The 15,014-nt window shown below is 35.8% G+C and overlaps 1 long non-coding RNA gene across 3 annotated transcripts in view; it reads right to left on the minus strand.

Moving 5' to 3' along the window:
- Positions 1–2,792: 2,792 nt before the first annotated feature.
- The window catches only part of LOC145690370 (uncharacterized), a 124,165-nt gene continuing 111,943 nt past the window's right edge, over positions 2,793–15,014 (minus strand). For all 3 annotated transcript variants that reach the window (XR_014132201.1, XR_014132200.1, XR_014132199.1), the window contains exon 3: positions 2,793–4,371. This is a non-coding gene — a long non-coding RNA (uncharacterized LOC145690370). The remainder of the gene's footprint in view (positions 4,372–15,014) is intronic.

Below are 15,014 nucleotides of genomic sequence, written 5' to 3' on the forward strand. Positions count from 1 at the left end.
GAGTTATTTGATTTATTCTTAATGGCTCAATAACATTTTGAGGATCAGGGAGAAAATGTTGTTATATATATTAATGATGACGAAACCCTTGTGATTTCGATTAGAAGGATAGTATAACAATTTAAACATTGAGCCCAACGGGAATTACACTATATTGCGAAGTGGAACTACAATAGATAGAAACATTAAGATGAGTGCTCCAGTAAACGAAGTCAATGAAGATACGGAAGTTGGAAGGAATATATATCTGGAAATATAGTGGAACATATAAAACAGCAATTCAACCAGTTCCAACAACAAATCGACAACAAATTGGATAATAAGTTCTATCAGTTTCAACAGCGAAATGATAAGTTTGGCCAGATGCTACAACATTTGAACCAGCAAATCAGCACAAAATTCGAACAGAGTGAAGGTAAGGTAGAACAAATATTAAGTAGGTTCACGGAAGTACAGGATACAGTGGAAATAATTAAAACTGTAATCTATGAACATAACCAAAGTAAGGAGTTACAAGAAGGTTTGTCAGTTCCCAAAGAAGTTTCATCACAAGTCAACAAGAATGCGTTAAGTCAAATGGAATTAGTTGAAGGTTCGCAAAAGCATACTGCGGTATTGGTTAATTTAGATTATCCCAATCTCTCTCTTCTTTCGAATGTTTTAATTGTCTTACTGATGTTGTGTTTAACGAAGATTCTAGTATATATTAATGGGCGAAACGTTATGATCATTTTCGTCTCTTGAACGCTATTGATTTCTTTTCTTCACGATATACTTAACATGATATTAATCCTGAAGATGAAGTAATGGAATAGAATCATTTAATGATATGTACACGACATTAGTTCATGTAGCAGGAAGAAAGTTGATTCCAGTATTCGTGAAATTCAGAAAGAAAACGTTTGTTCCCACCAGATTGGCCAATTGAGTTGAATCTGCTGAATTGTTCATTCAATGAAAAGACTAAAATGATGTTAGTAAACAATCCGATGATGCTTTCACAGAACGTGATGCAGTTCTTTGATTTAAGTCATCCAAATGTGTTACTGCAAACTTTTGAAAATCCTTCAATGGTGCAATGCAGTAATAACTTGAACCAAACTAACTTTAATCGAAACCAAATTCGATACATTCATGTGAGATTAAAGTGTGATCTCAATGCACAAGATGATGTTAAATTCACGTGTATCGGTAATGTAACCGAACCTAATTACAGTAGAAACAGAAATTGTGGTAGGACAGATTATCGTGAATATTGTAGAAAGAATAGGTACAGACACATCTCGCCACCAGTAAAGCAAATGAGAACTGAATCGAATTTTACCGATAAGATAACCGAACCTAACCTTAGTAGTAACAGTAATAGTGGTCATGTAACTGACCTAATCCTGGTGGAACTATTACGTACACATAAGAAACACGTAAGCATTAGACCTAATTTCGTTCGAATTGGATTTCGTAAAAATATCATAGATGGCAAAGATTTTGAAAGTAAGAAACGAAGAACTGTAGAAGTAAATAACGCGCAATACTGTATTTTGATTATGACTTTTAATGTAACTTGAATTAATTCGTTGGCCATGTAACTTAAGCTAAAGTTGCGATGTCCGAGAAAACCGTACTCAAATGATTTTTGCTTTATTTCACTTGAAATATCATTATCATTTCCTTTGTTATTCGTACCTTATTTCAATTCTATAAAGATAATTTAAAACATCAACTAATGGAATAATTCGTACTTATATGATTTCAATAAGAAGTTAATTGTTTATTCTGATTATTATCGATATGTCAATCTTAATCTATTAAGTATTTTGTCTAACTATACCTTGAATGATATCGATCCGTTCTTGTACAAAAGAACAACCATATGGATATCATACATACATAATTTTTTTAAAACCTTCATTATGCACAAGTAAAAAATTATTAACTTGCAACAAGCATTTAATGGACCTGAAAAACGACTTAGAATTAAATAATTTGTAAATCAAATTTCGAATGTGCCTTATCGTCATTAAAACGTATAAATAAATGAAATCAATGATACAATTTAAGATAAATATGATAATAATATTGTTATAAAATTAAATATGATATATATGTATATTTATATGAATTGTAATTTTTAAGTATACGAGGTGCATTCGAAAACTCGAATCATTAACATGTAAAGGTTAAGGGTCTAGGGTTCTTTTTCTTTTAATTCGTAGCCCAAATAAAATAAAAATCCGTATGTTTATTGCGTCATATAAAACGAAATGTGGCATTTCGTTGTATCACTTTCTTGTAATAAGCTTGTAATTTTTCTTGGGCGATACTTGATTTTTGTAGCACTAGCCTGCTACTCCGATAGAAGAAGAAGAGGATAAAAAATATTTTTATAATATAGATAATGGAATGTTTTTGTTATCCATGACGACGAATTACTTGTTGATTCTTCTGTAAAAGGACTTAAGTAATACTGTTTTAAGTTGTTCCACGTTAAATATTTGAAATATTTGGAATAAACGGCATATTGCGTGAGAAAGTAAGTGAGTTATTTGATTTATTCTTAATGGCTCGATAACATTTTAAGGATCAGGGAGAAAATGTTGTTATAAGATACTTCAAAGTTTCCCTTCCCATAGACAAATGTTCTTATTGGTCGGCAAATCTTACTACATAGGCCAAGAAATGGCGTGAAGTGTCTATGAAAATGGTAGGAATAGAAGAATAGATAAATAGGTTTGTCAGAACAAAATATAAACATGTTAGGTAGATCCAGCATAAAATAAGGACGATTTCAGGACTCTTAAATTATTTATTTTAAGATAAATGCTAAACCAATACAATGAATATTTAACATAAGTCAAAAACTCAAACTACATACGTAAAATACACCTTTTACGGATCACCTGACAAATTGATAAATACACACAACTCCAATATGGACAAGGCAATGAACGCAGTGCAACTGAATGAAATAGAGAAATAGGGGAACAAAATATTAGTTAGAAAGTTGCAATTTTTTGAATATATTGAGAAACATATTAGGACGATACAACATTTTCTTACTCAGGTACACATATCCCTATTGTTTTACAAATGTTACTTCATACACAAAGAAATGGCCTGGAGTATCTATAAGAATGGTCACAATGTAAGAATAGATATATAGGTTTGTCAAAACGAATATGAAAATTAGAATTAAATAACATGTTAGGGACATCCAGGATTGAACAAATACAATTTCATTACTATTAAGTTATTTTTTAAAAATAAACACGAAATTAATATAGTAAATAAAGATTAGTAAAAAAGCTGAAAACTGATATAAACAAAAACTTTAAGAATCACTTTGCATTCTATAAATTCATACACTTCTAATATAGACATATCTAATCTCAAGAGGCCGTGGCAGAATGTTATCAAGTTATTTAACTACCAAAACTAGTAAGTAATCTGTTCGTAATATATAAATGTTTTCATTTTTCACTTGTCAATATTGCGACGTAGTCATAATGGATTGAAGATAATAAAAACATTTGCAATCGTATTTGAGCTCTTTTAATATTATTTTCTTTAAGGGTAAATGATTCTATTCATTTTTGTTTTACTAAAATGTTTATTATGTGAAAACAATATATTTGTAATCGGGGATTTCAGCACTGGGATGAAATTGGCACTATTAGAATACTGACTATCCACTTTGAGGATGATGGAAAATATGCCCAGTTTGCAAACTTCGTAGCATCAGGGCATAAATCCTCCCCAACCGTGTCACACCCTGAAATTATGACTCACTGTAATGGTCACTCGTTCATTAAAAGCTTACCCAACCGATTGATACAACAGGCTATCTTATAAGTTGGTGGTGGAAAGAATCCTAAGAACTTGTGATTACACATATCCAGTTAGAAAATTGTAACTTGTGTAAATAGATAGTTCATAAGTCAATTTTACGAAATGGAACTCAGCAAGAAGAAAATCATCCATAGTAATGAAATCATCAAGGACAGAGCAGTTACACTTTTTCGCAGAAACAAATAATGAGGAAGGAGAAACATAAAAGATAAAAGAAAATATTAAGGCATAAACATCAATGCCTGAAGCTAAGACATATGTCTGATATCAATGTTTACACTTCTTCTTCGCATATGTTTTGTTGTTGAAGATATACTAAGGCGAAATGCTTTACGTCGAGCTACAGAATTCTTCACAAGTCTCAGCGTGACACTACAAACAATTCCAATTATTGGTAACAATATCAAGAACACAGTTTGTCGGAAACTTACACGCACAATGGGTGCCTCAGATTTTATCAACTGTCGCGGAAACCAGTCCTGCCTCATCTTACGAAGAACTTCAGATTCTTCCATTTGCTAAAAACTAAAAAGAATAATTTATAATTATTTAGAGCAAAGGAAAAGATCAGTAATAAGTATGTATGTATATTAAGATGGTTCTTAAAGTTTTCTACCTATGTTTTTACTATTTATAGATACTGCTTGCTATTAAAAGTGCAACATTAAGAAGAAGGCAAGATTGCAGAGCCAAAGCTAGCAGACTAAGACCTGATAGTACAAGTAACAAATTATTAATTTATTGCTATTTGAAACGTGTGACATTAGCTAACTTTGCGACAGCCAGCAACCTGTGGGGTCCATCATGAGCAATCAGATCGCGAGGCATCGAGATGATGAGCCTACAGACGTCATCTTGGGGTATGGGAAGCATTTCATCTTCGATAAGATGCCACAGCCAATCAACTATAGCTTGCGTACTTTTTCAGATGTGAGCAAAGTTGTGCGACCATCGATCAAATGTGTTAAATCTTCCAAAAGATGAAAAGAACGTGCCAACCAATTAACTAGAATATTTTGTCCAGTCAGTAAGTGTAGAACAAATAGGAAAACATAACGGGGTGTGATATTGTGCTGAAATGTATTCCCAGGCTTTAAAGGACCCCAATTGTGTTCAGTACCTCGTCAATTGCTGCTCATAGCCGTCAGTGAATTAGTGGCACGAACTGGAACCTCATCATAACAGACTATGCTGGTGATGCAAAATGCAGACGTCGCCCAACCTAGTGTCAAAGTAGTGCAAGATATAGATGAGGTCATCATGATTCTACAGAGAAAAGAGGGATTCGTCTGAGGAAAATGCCATGCCACTCGTTTCGCCATGCGTGATATCATTATAGTCTCCCGTAATTATGCTGTGCAGCATAGGCGCAAATCTGTCTTCAACATTGGGGGGGACGGGTAAGACGTTCCTATATATATATATATAGTAGTATATATATATATAGTGATGTTCAAAATATATATGAAGTTGAAAAACAATGCTGTGAAGGATCAGGGGAGCAGAATTGTCTTCAGTGACGTATTTAGGAGGCTATCGGGCTCATTCTCCCCTCGAAATAATTTGTTAGTTTTACGCATTCCACGTACAACAATAATCCTTCTTACCATTTCTAAGAATGTCATTGACTTTCCATTGTCTTATGCTTTTTGTTCAGAAATAATACTGTATTTGTCAAATTTGATTCCATGTAAGAACTGCGTCCTTAATTGTTCTTTCTGTCATCCATTTTATTTTTCTGTTTCTTTTTCTTGACGTTACTACTTTCATTTCGCCTATCATACTTTATCGACCGTTGTCAGTTGTGATTCAAGTTGGCCGTCATCAGTAACACCAAAACTAAGAGGAGTTGATAAGCGAAACTAGTGTTCCACACCAACATGCGCGGATATCAACATGACAGGACTTTAGTTATTATAACAAAGGAACAATTACATCGTTTAGTTATTTTTAAAAGAAGGAAATGTTTGAATTAAAGAAAATCACAACGGGGGGATAATTAGCCCGGGAAATTAGGACGGCCAAGAGGATGCTTTCTTTTTCTTGTATGAACAGAATAAAGGGTTAGATTCACTTCTAAATTTTTGTATCATATCATATAGGATTTATCGATCTGTAATTCTTGCCATTATAACTTCAATTTATGCATAAATTAAAATATACTTAATTCTCAAACTCAGGTGGGCAATTGCCCACTTCCTTCCTTGTGTTGGGCATAGCCCTCGAAAGAAAATCCTAAATACGCCATTGGTTGTCTTCAACATTGGAAGGTGGGCAGATTTGAAGCTTATTCTAGACAAGGGAGATGAAACTCATATTACGGTAGATGAATCTGATCAACTGTTGTAGAGTATATTATATATTAGGTGATGTAGATGAAGTAGTAGTACATATCAGTATTACAAATCACTGCCGTGAAAACATTCTGAAATCTGAATACATGCATATTTATAATTGGTATGTTTCTAATTAGGCATCCACAAAAATCCACGTTAAAATTGTTTTGTAGTAATATAATAATATAAATGACGAATTCCCCAAAACTATAAAGAAAGAATATCAATTATGTATGACGCAACAATACTCTTTGAGCAAAATGATTATAATCTCAATAACATTACAGGAATCGTTTCAGAAATCTGACGCATGTCATACTCTTTACTTAACAGATGTAACCTTAAGATTATAGAGAAAAATATTCCAGCAATTGAATTCTTTTCTTTGCTTACGAAACATCCCCTCTCATAAGAAAAATTGAGACTCGCGGAAATACGTAGGAACAAACCATGGTTCGAACTAGCAGAGAAGAGAAAACAGGCAAAATTATGTTGGCTACAAAATCCGAATGAAATAACTACACAAAATTTCGTAGACATCAGGCGAGGAACTTCCAAAACTTCTAGAACAAAGAAACGCGATATTTTGAAAGCTAAAATTTAGGAACTTGAAGATAATAGTAAAAATAAAAACATTCGGGACATGTATAAAGGGATCAACGAATTTAAGAAAGACTATCAACCTCGTTCTTATATATGAAAGAAAGCTGATGGAACAGTTCTCACTGATACAGATAGCATTTTAAATAGATGGAAAGATTTGCTTAACACGCAGCCAAAAACTAATGTGCGTGGAGAAAGGAAGATACACACCGCAAAACCATATATTCCAGAACCCAATCGAATAGAAGTAAAAATCGCTATAAACAAATTAAAGAAACATAAATCTCGGGTGTAAACGAAATTCCGGCTGAGTTAATTTTAGCTGGAGGCAAAAAATTGTGGAACAAGATGCACAAACTCATTCTCCTTATCTACAACAAGGAAGAATTGCCACAAGAGTGGGAAGAATCAATCATTGTTCCAATCCACAAGAAAGGCGGCAAAACTGACTGTAATAATTATCGAGGCATCTCTCTTCTGTTAACATCCTATAAAATCCTTTCAAACATTCTATTAGCAAGATTGACCCCATACGAAGATGAAATTTTTGGAGATTATCAGTGTGGATTTAGACGAAACCGATCAACTATCGACCAAATATTTACCATTCGCCAAATACTCGAAAACAAGCAGGAATACAGTAGTCCGGTACATCAACTATTTATTGATTTTAGAAAGGCTTATAACTCGGTTAGGAGAGAATATTGTACAACGTTCTTACAGAATTTGGAATACCGAAAAAGCTAATTAGATCAATTAAGGCATATTTAAATGAATCCCAAAGTAAAGTCCGGGTAGGAAAATTTTTGGCCACGAGCTTTCACGTTAAGGATGGCCTGAAACAAGAAGATGCGTTGTCGCCATTATTATTCAAGTTTGTCCTGGAATACGCTACAAGGAAAATCAAAGATAGCAACCAGGGCCTAGAGCTTAACGGTGTTCACCAGGTTATGCGTACGCTGATTATGTAAATTTAGTAGAGGATGATAGGAGAAAAATAGAAAGAAATGCAGAAGACTTATTAGACGCGCTTGCATGGACATGGGTTTAGAAGTAAATGCAGAGAAAACTAAATACATGGAAGTGCGTCGGGACCGTAATACGGCATATGTATGTGTTAAAATATTAAATAATACTTTTGATAAAGTGAATACTTTCAAATATCTAGGATCAATATTAACAGACGAAAATCACATTCACGAAGAAATTAAATGTCGACTAAAAACAGGGAATTCGTGTTATTATTCAGCTCAAAACCTCTTGTCGTCGCGAATTCTGTCGAGGGATTTGAAGCTTAAAATGTATAAAACGATAATCATACCTGTTGTTCTGTATGGTTTCGAAACATGGTCACTTACTGAGTGCAGAGCATAAACTGAAAGTATTTGAGAACAAGATCCCGAGAGAAATATTCGGACCAAGAGGAACGGGAATGGGGAATGGTGGAAACTTCATAACGACGAACTACGTAAATTATACGGCTTACCAAACATTGTTAAGGTCATCAAGTCTAGGAGGCTTAGGTGGGCAGGACATGTAGCCAGGATGGAGGAAAGTAGGAACGCTTTCAAAGTGTTAGGTAAGACCAATCGGAAAACGACTATTAAGAAGACCTAGGCGCAGATGGGAAGACAATATTAAGATGGATCTCGCAGAGATAGGAATACAAAGTAGAAACTGGATCCAGTTGGCTAAGGGTAGAAGTCAGTGGAGAGCTTTTGTGAACGCGGCATTGAACTTCCGGGTTCCATAGGCTACAGAGTTAGTTAGCTTACGAAGCATGAGTAGATGCCTAGGCTGATACTACAAATAGATTAAATGCGCATTTACTGAAAAGATGGGTTCTACTGACATTGGATAGTCTATATACTCTTCGTTTGCTAAGGCCTAGGGGAGAGGAGGAGATAAGATTTCATATCAGGTTACGTCACGCACAGTCGCACGCCTTCATTTTCATTAAAAATGGAAAAGCCAAGAGAAAAAAATTTCATCTCACTTTCTTTTGTGGCAGTCGGATACAACTCATCACAGTTATCTGCAAAAAGTACTTTTCAAATCGGATTATTGGGAGAGCCTCCAGTTTCAATGTTGGGAGGGACATGTATCCCCATTTCCCCGGAATTTGTGCCCGTACCTACAGCTGAGACAACTTTCCAGCATGAGGAGAGGAGCATATCCTCCTCTGGCATTTATTGCAATTTGCGCCCAAATAGCGGAAGTGGAATTAATACATATTGATGAGACTACTAAACTCACTACAGCACGAAGTTCAGTTTGAAATACTACAGAATACGATTCTTTTTTTTAAAAAAATGGAAAAGCCAACAGAAATCAATTTCATCTTACATTCCTTTGGGGCAGTCGGACACAAATCGACACTTATCCGAAAAAGCACTTTTTAAATCAGATTATTGGGGGGGACAGTCCCCTCTAGGTTCAAGATTGGAGGGGACATGTCCCCCTCGTCCCCCCCCGGGATTTGCGCCAGTGCTGTGCAGTCAACGGAGGCCGTAGCAGACGGCACAATGCATACTCTGCCAGATGACGTAGAGCTGCTCCTAGGAACAATGGGCGCTACGGAAAAGCCTCCACTGTTGGCGACAATGTGCAACATATGACTGTCTAATCGCAGAGCCATACACACAAGCAGTCTGTGCCCGTGATACTGTGGGGTTGTTTGGATCTGTCGTATCACTACATGGCACCTTTGTGCTGTCACCGAATCCATATTTGCGGCAGAATAGCCGCACTTCGTACAATACAGGAATCAATGTAGCAAATGGATAAACCACCACTCTTCGCCCACAATCAAAGTCGGAAAATGCTACCCCATTCGACGTGATTTCTTTTAAATGTTATTTATACATTACAGTTTATGGTAAGTTATATACACCATAATTAAAATAAAGCAGAATGCGATAATAACAAGAACATAAGAATTGAGGATCCCAGGCAAATAATATAAAACATAACTTTTTTAAACAAACTAGAATAGTACTCAGCAAGCAGAGAAACCAGCAATCTTTTCAGTGTTTTCAGTCTAAGGGGATCAGGTCCATAACTTGGAATTCGTCAGAAAACGATCCCAACGCAACGTATATTTAAATTTTGTGCACTGGTTGTACACCATATCTCTAGTTTTGTCTACCTTAAGATACCGAAAACTTTCCAAATTACAATTTTTGAACTGAATGCCAGGGCTGAATTTGTCCAACTGAAAATTGGAAAAACGTGCACCACTATCTAGGGTGATTCTTGGGCACTTCAGAAAACAAAGATATAACCACCTGAAAATAATGTACGACAGACACTGGAGTTCGCATAAAACCGTCAGCGTCAATAGTTATATCAATCGTTAGGATTCATTTTAGCAACTTAGTTCAACTCTTCCGAGCTTTGTGCATCTCAACTAAAAGAGATATCATCATCATCATCATGGGTATTCTGCCTTTATTGGCAGGTCACTTGCCGCAGCTGAGAAGCTTCAATGCTCCACGGTCCTCCGCTAACTTCTTCGTCTTCGCATATGATCTTTCTGTTTTATATCATCCATTAACTGGAGTCTCCTTCGCCCCCTCCCTCTCTTTCCCGAAACCATACCCTCTAGGACGTCTCTCATGATGCAATCTCTTCTTAGGCAATGTCCCAACCAGTTTCTCTTCCTCTTCCTAATAATATCTAAAAGTGTTATTTTCTCACCTACCATTTCTAACATTCTCTCATACGTTTTGCGGTCTACCCAACTAATTCTTTCCATTCTTCTCCACACCCACATTTCGAAGGCTTCCAGTCGATTTTCATTACCTTTACGTAATGTCCACGTTTCCGCCCCACACAGTGTATAACACTCCACACGAAGGATTTTATGAGTCTTTTTCTCAACTCTTTCTTCAATGTCCCACAAAACATACCTTTCTTCCTCCTAAAGGCTTCTTTCGCCATTCCTATCCTTGCTTTTATTTCACGTTCGCACTTCATGTTATTACTAAGAATACTACCCAGATATTGAAAACTATTCACTTGTTCTATTTTCTCCCCTCCTACTTTTATATTTGACACAGACCCCTTCGTTCCAATCACCATGACTTTTGTCTTTCTAACATTTATTTTCATCCCATATTCTTCAAAGCCCTTTCTCATTTTTTCTAACATTTTATTGTTTTCTTTTCAGATTCTGCAACAAGCGTCATATCATCTGCAAATCTTATGCATCTAATCATTCTACCTCCTACCGAAATACCATCATCATCATGTAAACTCTTTTTCACTATCTCTTCTAGATAGACATTAAATAGTGTTGGCGAGAGGCAGCATCCTTGTCGAACTCCCCTTCCAATTGCACTCTCTTCCGTCATAGCTCCTTGAAAATAGTGCATATGCCAGGTCTGGAGTTCGTATAACATCCTTTAGGGAGATACAACCCTTGAAAATAGTGCGCATCTTAACTTCCCGAGTGTGTACAATGTCAACAAAGGGAATTGTTATGTCGAATGCTAGTACTCAATTTGTGGTGCTTTTTGTGCATCTCAGATAAACAATATATATAATTTCAGTATGAAAGATTTCTCTGATTTTATGGTATCTTGGTTCCATCCATAATTTTATCCTGCTTAAACTTGGAGTTAAGTATGACATACTATTTTACATGTATGTCTTGAATTTGGAAATAATTTTTAAATGTTTTTTTTCTTTGATATATCAAAAATACACAAAGTTGATTCAGATCACTTCTGCATTCATCAATTCATTTGAAATGTATACGTAAACAATACATTTTTAATCAAGACTGTACTCATTCTTAAAGGGGGAGATTTAAATGAACAAAACTTTCTTGGGTTTGAATGCTTTTTCTTCGATTTCCGGTTAATTAAAATGGGACAGCTATGCATGAAGAGGAGAAGGGCACCTGTGTTTAACCGAAATATGTTATTTGACATAAATATGAAGCAATATAATTATTATTATAACCTCAGCCGCAAGAAATTAAGTTCATGATGGAATAAATTCAATAGGGTTGTATGCCATATTGTAGGTAAGTATATATATCAATTATCTATTCATAAACATTAATTACACATTTCATAGAGAACGGATAATTTTCCAACCGTTAATTTGATTCTTTAGAGAATTATTAGTAATCAACCAATAAGATGACTATCCATATGACTATCATATCTGGATAGAGTAGTTATAATTTTCCTTACATTAACCTGTCTAACTTTATTATATTCTGTGAAACGTAATTAGATTAGATGGTATGCATACCAAAGAATGCCTGATTAAAAAAAAAAAACTAGAACTGGGAAAGCTGATCCATGTTCTGTAGAGATAATTCAAAAAGTCCAATTAATTATTGCACCCATACAGTCCTGACCTGGCCAATAGTGTTTTTTTTTTTTTGTTTCTTCGCCTGAAAATGTCCTTTGTTTCGCAATAACAGTCATGTCCTGAAGACATCAGTTCTTGACAGGTTGAAGTCTCAGGTGGCGTATTTGTCCGTGAAAGCTTGTGCTAAAAAAAATACTTAAAACTTCATAACAGCAATGTTGAAAAATAGTCAAGATATGTACTTTTAGTATAGAATCAACAATAAACGTATTTTCCTTTTCTTTTCTTCTTTTCAACAACCAATCGGTCCTATTTTGAGATATGCTTCATTATGTTTGTCAAACAAATAATAATAATAATAATAATAATAATAATTCAATTTGAGATAGTAATAGCTCGTATACGAAAGTGCTTCAGATTAACATTTAATAAGACGGTTACCATACACGGTGTTATGAGTGCTCTTATTGAAAAGACTGGTTACACATCGCCCACAGAAAGCAGTAAGGTGCTAAGCGCCAATGTCCTTGATTTTCAACTAAGTGAATACCCTGACTACCCATTTCATATTTAATGTTGTGCCGAAGGAAGCAAGTGGCAGGAGACAATACGAAAGGTCTGCAGTGAAAACTGATAGTAGAAAAGAAAAATCGGTATCAACTAGTGTTTCATTCAATTTTATTTATCTCCTTAAACTTTCATTTTGGTGCTTGGAACCTTTCTGCTTTCTGGGAGCGAAATGTCTCTTTAAAACAGGGTATAGAATTTCAAGTCTCAATTCAGTAGTCACATAAGAGAATTTGATTGTTAATACTTCCCTCAGAGATCTAATTTAGAAAAACAAAATTATATATATATATATATATATATATATATATATATATATACTCTAACAGCACAAGATGTGCTAGACATGTGCCATTTAGTTGTCCCACTTACTTTCTAGGTACCCTACACTTGGCACATATGATATTCATGTGCTAAGTATGTACTTCAGCTTCCTACAGTTTTAGGTACTTGTTACACCTAATTGATTTTTGAAACTATGTGTTATATATATAGCATTTATATACCTGGGTCAGTTTCGCACTCTAACAGTCATTTGTTCTTATGTCATCACTTGGGACATATATCTGTCATGTTCCAGGTACGTCCTTTAGGTACATATTGTTTCAGATACCCTAACAGCACAAGATGTGCTAGATATTCGCCATTTAGGTGTTCTAAATTCATCTCCCAGATTTGTTGCTTCTTTTTCTAGAAGCAACAAACGCATCAACTTTACTAGATGGCAACTGTCGCCGATAATTTGAAAGTGAATATGGAAGAACCATGAAATAAAGTAAGTAGACACTCGTCAATTAGTTATAAACTTACATGGTGAGCATTTTGTATCTGATCCCAAACGGTTATAGTCGAATATATGTACTGTAGTTAGAGAAGCACTCTGATTAGCCGAATGCAAAAGACCTCAATAACTTGTCCCTCTACAAGCCACGTTCTCTTTACCGCCTCTGTCGCCAAGTCGGAAGAGCACGCGGCTAGTAGTCCAAAGGTTTATGGTTCGCGCCCACCCTAGGGTCGCCCTAGACTTTTTTATACCTGTTTAAAGTGTTGCTTGGTTTCACCCTAATGTAAGAGCACAATTACATAGCAGGCATATGCCTATCATGTTCAATCAGGTACATGGGAATGTGTCCAGTATGCGACTTACGCACTTCTGAGAGAGAAATCACATGGATGGCAAGTGATAGTCACAGTCTATGTCCGCCCCTAAGCACATGCCTGACTTGTATTTGGGGAACGTGCCTAGTATATTCTAGGTATGTTCCACATGACATAGGCGTCAATTAACTACAAAATTACTCCCCTAAATATGTATAATTGCCTATCTGCGTATTATGTTTACATTCATGTGAGTCTAAGAAAACTCTAAACAAGTAAAAAGAATTGTACCCCAGGGTGGGCGCGAACCCCCAACATTTGTTTTTACTAGCCGCGTGCTCTTCCGGCTTGGCCACGGAGAGGATGGTTGAGTTGAGCTGACTTTGAAATGAAATGAAATCTTTGAGTTTTACGTCCCACGGTTATGCCGGTTAGGCTAAAAGAAACGGTGATGATGAGTAATGAATGAAATGGTGGAATGAAGAAAGTGGGAGGAAACGGGAGAACCCCGAGAAAACCCACGCACACGGTGTTTGTCCACCACAAAGTTCACTTGGCGGGGGCTGGGATCGAACCCGGGACCCCTAGCACCAGAGGTGAACGCTCTACCACTGAGCCACCGCGGCCCCTAGTCAGCTTAAGTTTTATGTCCCGTTCAGCAGTGAGGCTATATGAGACGTGGACCTACTGATTAACGTGGAATCCGAACCACATGCGCTCCCGCCGTGAAACAGAGAGGATGGAGAGAACGTCGATTGTAGAGGGAAAAATTGTTGAAGTCTTTTGAATTTGGTTAATCAGAGTGCTCCTTTAATCGCGTATATACATCGATAACCGTTTGGGATCAGATAAAATCTACTCGAAATGTAATTTTATAACAAATTGACGAGTGTCTATTTACTTTATTTCATGGTTCTCCCATATTCACTTTCAAATTATCGGCGACAGTTGCCATCTAATAAAGTTTATGCGCTTGTTATTTATAGTACACAATCGCTTAGAAAAAGAAGCAACAAATGCATCAAATGAGGGGTGGGGTGATGAATTGAAAACTCATAAATGGTGCATACCTAGCACATTTTGTGCTGTTAGGGTATCTGAAACAGTATGTACCTAAAGGACCTATCTAGAACTTGACAGATATATGTCCCAAGTAATGACATAAGAACAAATGACTGTTAGAGTGCGAAACTGAGCTAGGAATATAAATGTTACATTTGTAGTACATAGTTTCAA

Source organism: Thermobia domestica, chromosome 7 (genome assembly GCF_964235325.1).
Source record: "Thermobia domestica chromosome 7, izTheDome1.hap1.1, whole genome shotgun sequence".
Taxonomy (NCBI): Eukaryota; Metazoa; Arthropoda; class Insecta; order Zygentoma; family Lepismatidae; genus Thermobia; species Thermobia domestica.